The 7,500-nt window shown below is 51.4% G+C and overlaps 1 pseudogene across 1 annotated transcript in view; it reads left to right on the forward strand.

Annotated features, from left to right (window-relative positions):
• LOC311116220 (cysteine-rich secretory protein LCCL domain-containing 1-like) overlaps positions 1-7,500 on the forward strand; it is a 57,014-nt pseudogene that overhangs the window by 19,601 nt on the left and 29,913 nt on the right. The window contains exons 3-5 of the transcript in view: positions 2,560-3,092; positions 6,956-7,074; positions 7,394-7,500. The exon at positions 7,394-7,500 is cut by the window's right edge and continues 26 nt beyond it. The product of the transcript in view is annotated as a cysteine-rich secretory protein LCCL domain-containing 1-like (transcript). The remainder of the gene's footprint in view (positions 1-2,559; positions 3,093-6,955; positions 7,075-7,393) is intronic.

Genomic DNA, 7,500 nt, shown 5'->3' on the forward strand with positions numbered 1-7,500 from the left:
ACCCGGACTATTTGCACCCCCACCCCATCCTTTTACGCTGCTGCTACTCTGTTAAATATTAATGCATAGTCACTTTAACTCTACCCACATGTACATATTACCTCAACTACCTCAACTAGCCGGTGCCCCCGCACATTGACTCTGCACCGGTACCCCCCCTGTATATATAGCCTCCCTACTGTTATTTAATTTTACTTCTGCTCTTTTTTTCTCAACACTTTTGTTGTTGTTGTTGTTTTATTTTACTTTTTTATGAAGGAAAAAATGCATTGTTGGTTAAAGGCTGTAAGTAAGCATTTCACGGTAATGTCTACACCTGTTGTATTCGGCGCATGTGGCATATACAATTTTATTTGATTTGTACTGTGCTACTGTGTACTGTGTTATTATGTTACTGTGTTACCAAGTACTTTGCTACTGTGTACTGTGTTACTGTGTAATGTGTTACTGTGTACTGTGTTACTGTGCACTGTGTTACTATGTACTGTGTGACTGTGTTACTATGTACTGTGTACTGTGTTACTGTGTACTGTGTACTGTGTACTGTGTTACCGTGTGACTCTGTTACTGTGCACTGTGTTACTATGTACTGTGTTACTATGTACTGTGTTACTGTGTTACCTAGTACTTTGCTACTGTGCTCTGTTTAACTGTGTATTGTGTTAATGTGTTACTAAGTAATGTGTTACTGTGTATTACTGTATTACTGTGTACCGTGTGCTGTGTTACTGTGTACTGTGTACTGTGTACTGTGTTACTGTGCATCACATTTTGCTGTGATAAACTTTTCTCTTCTCTTCTCTTCTCTTCTCTTCTCTTCTCTTCTCTTCTCTTCTCTTCTCTTCTCTTCTCTTCTCGTCTCGTCTCGTCTCGTCTCGTCTCGTCTCGTCTCGTCTCGTCTCGTCTCGTCTCTTCTCTTCTCTTCTCTTCTCTTCTCTTCTCTTCTCTTCTCTTCTCTTCTCTTCTCTTCTCTTCTCTTCTCTTCTCTTCTCTTCTCTTCTCTTCTCTTCTCTTCTCTTCTCTTCTCTTCTCTTCTCTTCTCTTCTCTTCTCACCTCTTCGTCATGCAACTTTTGATCTGTGTACCAAATGGCATGAGCTGTGGTCAACAATAGTGCAATGTACGGGGTAAGAGGAATCAATGGCGCTGCAGCCAGACAACAGCAGCAGCCCTCAGTGTTTATTTACACAACAGTTCCATAACATAATAGTCCAGCGCTCCTCCTCATGTAACCATGGCGATCTCAGCTACCCAACAGTGCTTCACCTTTGCTGTATTACCTAACAAGCCAAGGTTACATCCCAAGTGGCACCCTATTCTCTATGGGCCCTGGTCAAAAGTAGTGCACTATATAGGGACTAGGGTGCCATTTGGGATTCAAACCCTACTCAACTCCCTCTCCTCCCTTCCCACTCCAGCCTTACCTAACAACCTGGCACCCTATTCCCTACATAGTAAACTATTTTATTTGGGGACCTATAGGCTCTGGTCTAAAGTAGTGCACTATAAAGGGAAAAGGGTGCCATTTGGGACGTACACAAGCCTTCAACTTTCTGCTATGTAACAGAGTTAAACCAGCCCCACCAGACATCCTGTTAGTTACTGTTGCTGGGCAGGTGTTCCTTCAGGACTAATGTGGAGAACAGAGGTTGTTACTGTGGAGACATGATTGGGGGACGGACGTGGGGGTCTATCTCAGAGTCTGGTATTGGTGTGTATTTACAGCTGGGGATAGGGTTAGTGCTGGCTGGTATTGGTGTGTATTTACAGCTGGGATTAGGGTTAGTCCTGGCTGGTATTGGTGTATATTTACAGCTGGGGTTAGGGTTAGTGCTGGCTGGTATTGGTGTATATTTACAGATGGGGTTAGGGTTAGTGCTGGCTGGTATTGGTGTATATTTACAGCTGGGGTTAGGGTTAGTGATGGCTGGTATTGGGTTAGGGTTAGTGCTGGCTGGTATTGGTGTGTATTTACAGCTGGGGTTAGGGTTAGTGCTGGCTGGTATTGGTGTGTATTTACAGCTGGGGTTAGGGTTAGTGATGGCTGGTATTGGTGGGACATCCAGAGGAACCTTCAGCTAGCTTTATACACACACACACACACACACACACACACACACACACACACACACACACACACACACACACACACACACACTCACTCACTCATATTTCCACAACCGTCAGGATTAGGTTTCCCACACTCAATGTGAAAGTGATGGTGTGCATTTGAAGTAATGTATATCCTCTAAAATAATGACAACTTCATGTGTTTGAAAAATGAATTCTTGAAGTAGCCAGAACATAGGTCAATGTAGCATTTATATGAAGAACTGTTTTCTACATTCCCCCACAAACCCCAGAAATGGAACCTGATATTTTTTGCTTCCGACCAGAGCCTAGAATTGACGAGAGAGCATTTCAAAACGCAGAACAGAGCAGAGCAGAGAAGAGCAGAGCAGAGCAGAACAGGGGATACTGAGAGAGAGTTGGGCTGAGACCCCTCACTAGAACCCTCACTAGACCCCTCACTGGACCCCTCACTGGACCCCTCACTAGACCCCTCACTGGACCCCTCACTAGACCCCTCACTAGACCCCTCACTGGACCCCTCACTGGACCCCTCACTAGACCCCTCACTAGACCCCTCACTGGACCCCTCACTTGACCCCTCACTAGACCCCTCACTAGACCCCTCACTGGACCCCTCACTTGACCCCTCACTAGACCCCTCACTGGACCCCTCACTGGACCCTTCACTAGACCCCTCACTGGACCCCTCACTAGACCCCTCACTGGACCCCTCACTAGACCCCTCACTAGACCCCTCACTAGACCCCTCACTAGACCCCTCACTAGACCCCTCACTAGACCCCTCACTGGACCCCTCACTAGACCCCTCACTGGACCCCTCACTGGACCCCTCACTAGACCCCTCACTGGACCCCTCACTAGACCCCTCACTGGACCCCTCACTAGACCCCTCACTAGACCCCTCACTGGACCCCTCACTGGACCCCTCACTAGACCCCTCACTGGACCCCTCACTAGACCCCTCACTAGACCCCTCACTGGACCCCTCACTGGACCCTGTAGAGTCTAGTGAGGGGTCATTCCTGCGTGTGCCTCCAAGCGGGCTGTCATGTGCCTTTTACTGAGGAGTGGCTTCCGTCTGGCCACTCTACCATAAAGGCCTGATTGGTGGAGTGCTGCAGAGATGGTTGTCCTTCTGGAAGCTTCTCCCATCTCCACAGAGGAACTCTGGAGCTCTGTCAGAGTGACCATCGGGTTCTTGGTCACCTCCCTGACCATGGCCCTTCTCCCCCAATTGCTCAGTTTGGCCGGGCGGCCAGCTCTAGGAAGAGTCTTGGTGGTTCTAAACTTCTTCCATTTAAGTCTGATGGAGGCCACTGTGTTCTTGGGGACCTTCAATGCTGCAGAAATGTTTTGGTACCCTTCCCCAGATCTGTGCCTCGACACAATCCTGTCTCGGAGCTCTACGGATAATTCCTTCGACCTCATGGCTTGGTTTCTGCTCTGACCTGCACTGTGAACTGTGAGACCTTATATAGACAGGTGTGTGCCTTTCCAAATCATGTCCAATCATTTGAATTTACCACAAGTGGACTCCAATCAAGTTGTAGAAGGCTTGAGTGTACAGTACTCTGTAGAGAATAGTGCTGTTGTCATCAGTGTACTCTGTAGAGTATAATACTGTTGTCATCAGTGTACAGTACTCTGTACAGCATAGTGCTGTTGTCATCATTGTACTCTGTACAGCATAGTGCTGTTGTCATCAGTGTACTCTGTACAGCATAGTGCTGTTGTCATCAATGTACTCTGTAGAGTATAGTGCTGTTGTCATCAGTCCACTCTGTACAGTACAGTCCATAAAGGCTGTTTACACAGCCAGCCCAATTCTGGTCTTTTTTTTCTCACTCATTTTATTATCTTATTTTTCACTTTTTACCTATCAGATCAGCTCTGAAAAAAGATCTAATGTGAAAAGATCTGATGTGATTGCTCAAAACTGTCACGATCGTCAAAAGGAGGAGACCAAAGCGCAGCGTGTTGAGCGAACATCGTAGACTTTATTATAAAGAAACCACGATCAAAACAACAAACCAAATAAGACGAAAGTGAAGTTCAATACTGATAATGACTAACAGCAACAAGGAAACAAAAACCCACAAAACCAAGGTGAAACCACACAGTATAAATATGGCTCCCAATCAGAGATAACGAGCCGACAGCTGACACTCGTTACCTCCGATTGGGAGTCATATGACTAAATCAACATCAAAACCAAACATAGAAATGAAACAACTAGATCCCACATAGAACTACACCCAAACGAAAATGACAACCCTGGCTCACTACTAAGAGTCCCGGAGCCAGAACGTCACAGTACCCCCCCCTAAAGGCGCGGACTGCGACCGCGCCTCACAACCCCACAATAGGGGAGGGCTGGGTGGGTGTTGCTCCCCGGAGGCGGTTCCGGCTCCGGGCTTGACCACCACCCCACTATAGTTACTACCCGCTTTCTTAACCTCCTCCCAATGACCACCCTCCACTTAAACCCACCTGGATTAAGGGGCAGCACCGGACTAAGAGGCAGCACCAGGCTGAGGGACAGCACCGGACTAAGGGGCAGCACTGGACTAAGGGGCAGCACTGGACTAAGGGGCAGCACCTGACTAAATGGCGGATCCTGGCTGGCTGGCTCTGGCGGATCCTGGCTGGACGGCTCTGGCGGATCCTGGCTGGACGGCTCTGGCGGATCCTGGCTGGACGGCTCATGGCTGGCTGACGGATCTGGCTGCTCATGGCTGGCTGACGGATCTGGCTGCTCATGGCAGGCGGAAGGCTCTGGCTGATCCCGTCTGGCGGAAGGCTCTGGCTGATCCCGTCTGGCGGAAGGCTCTGGCTGATCCGGTCTGACGGAAGGCTCTGGCTGCTCCTGTCTGGCGGAAGGCTCTGGCTGATCCTGTCTGGCGGAAGGCTCTGGCTGATCCTGTCTGGCGGAAGGCTCTGGCTGATCCTGTCTGGCGGAAGGCTCTGGCTGATCCTGTCTGGCGGAAGGCTCTGGCTGATCCTGTCTGGCGGAAGGCTCTGGCTGATCCTGTCTGGCGGAAGGCTCTGGCTGATCCTGTCTGGCGGAGAGCTCTAGCGGCTCCGGTCTGGCGGACGGCTCTGAAGGCTCATGGCAGACGGGCGGCTTTGCAGGCTCAGTACAGACGGGCAGTTCAGACGGCGTTGGGCAGACGGACAGTTCAGACGGCGTTGGGCAGACGGGCAGTTCAGGCGCCGTTGGGCAGACGGGCAGTTCAGACGGCGTTGGGCAGACGGACAGTTCAGGCCCCGTTGGGCAGACGGCAGACTCTGGCCGTCTGAGGCACACCGTAGGCCTGGTGCGTGGTGCCGGAACTGGAGGTACCGGGCTGAGGACACGCATCTCAGGGCTAGTGCGGGGAGAAGCAACAGGGCATGCTTGGCCCTGGGGACGCACCGTAGGCCTAGTGCGGAGAGCAGGAACAGGCCGGGCTGGGCTGGCGACGCGCACCGTATCTCTGGTGCGAGAGGCCGGAACAGGCCGGGCCGGGCTGGCGAAGCGCACCGTATCCCTGGTGCGTGGAGTAGGAACAGGCCGGGCTGGGCTGGCGACGCGCACCGTATCCCTGGTGCGAGTGGCCGGAACAGGCCGGGCCGGGCTGGCGAAGCGCACCGTATCCCTGGTGCGTGGAGTAGGAACAGGCCGGGCTGAGCTGGCGACGCGCACCGTATCCCTGGTGCGAGTGGCCGGAACAGGCCGGGCCGGGCTGGCGAAGCGCACCGTATCCCTGGTGCGAGTGGCCGGAACAGGCCGGGCTGGGCTGGCGACGCGCACCGTATCCCTGGTGCGAGTGGCCGGAACAGGCCGGGCTGGGCTGGCGACGCGCACCGTAGGCTTCGTATGAGGCTCAGGAACAGGCCGGGCTGGGCTGGCGACGCGCACCGTACACTTAGTGCGAGGGGCCGGAACAGGCCGTACCGTACTGGGGACACACACTACTGGCTGTACCTCGGGATTAGGAACGGGCCGGACCGGACTGGTTACACACCCCAGTCCCTCTCGCCGTGCCTCTACACCTTCCTTCCCTGCTTTTCCCAGTAGCCCCCTTAACCTGGTAGCCTCCTGAATCCGTCCCTTCTCTGCCTCCGTCAGCCCCCTTAACCTGGTAGCCTTCTGAATCTGCCTTGTGGCAGCCTCCTGCTGCTCAGTCGCCCAAGCCATGTGCCCCCCCCCAAAAACTTTTTGGGGTTGCCTCTCGTCCTTCCGACGACGGCCCTGCCGATGCCGTTGCTCCTCTCGCCGTCGCCTCTCCACCGTCTCGTTCCATGGTCGGCGATCCATACCATCCAGGATCTCCTCCCAAGTCCAGGACCCTTTACCGTCCAACAGTTCCATCCATGTCCAGACCCTTTGCTCCTGGACGCGCTGCTTGGTCCTTTTATGGTGGGTTTTTCTGTCACGATCGTCAAAAGGAGGAGACCAAAGCGCAGCGTGTTGAGCGAACATCGTAGACTTTATTATAAAGAAACCACGATCAAAACAACAAACCAAATAAGACGAAAGTGAAGTTCAATACTGATAATGACTAACAGCAACAAGGAAACAAAAACCCACAAAACCAAGGTGAAACCACACAGTATAAATATGGCTCCCAATCAGAGATAACGAGCCGACAGCTGACACTCGTTACCTCCGATTGGGAGTCATATGACTAAATCAACATCAAAACCAAACATAGAAATGAAACAACTAGATCCCACATAGAACTACACCCAAACGAAAATGACAACCCTGGCTCACTACTAAGAGTCCCGGAGCCAGAACGTCACAAAAACACCAATTAGTGGAAAGCAGATCAGAATTGGGCTGCCTGTGTAAACAGTGTCCCGTCTCTCTCTGCAGGTGTGGGATACAGAGTTGGAGCGTACAGCAGAGGAGTGGGCTGAGACGTGTCTGTGGGACCATGGTCCTGCTAGTCTGCTTCCCCAGATAGGACAGAACCTGGGAGCTCACTGGGGGTGGTAAACACGGACATGATTGATTGATTTATTGATTGATCGATGAACAAATTAAACATGAGATTGATGTTTGCTGTATTGACATTTGACACCGCAGCATCAATATTGCATCCCCATTAAGACATATGGTGTAATATATTATATATGCATGTTTGTATTGAGAAATGAAACACAAAACCAATGTACGGTATTGCTGTGAGACCAAACTGTGTCCCAAATGGTCCTGGTCAAAAGTAGTGCACTAAATAGGGAACAGGGTACTATCTGAAACATTATCCTGTTCTTGTAAATGTTAAACTTGTCAGTGTATGTCTGTGTCCAGGCCACGCCCCCCCACGTCCCATGTGCAGGCCTGGTATGATGAGGTGAGGGACTATTCCTTCCCTTACCCCCAGGAGTGTAACCCCTATTGCCCCTTCAGATGTTCCG

Source organism: Coregonus lavaretus (assembly GCF_964263955.1).
Source record: "Coregonus lavaretus genome assembly, contig: HAP1_SCAFFOLD_669, whole genome shotgun sequence".
Taxonomy (NCBI): Eukaryota; Metazoa; Chordata; class Actinopteri; order Salmoniformes; family Salmonidae; genus Coregonus; species Coregonus lavaretus.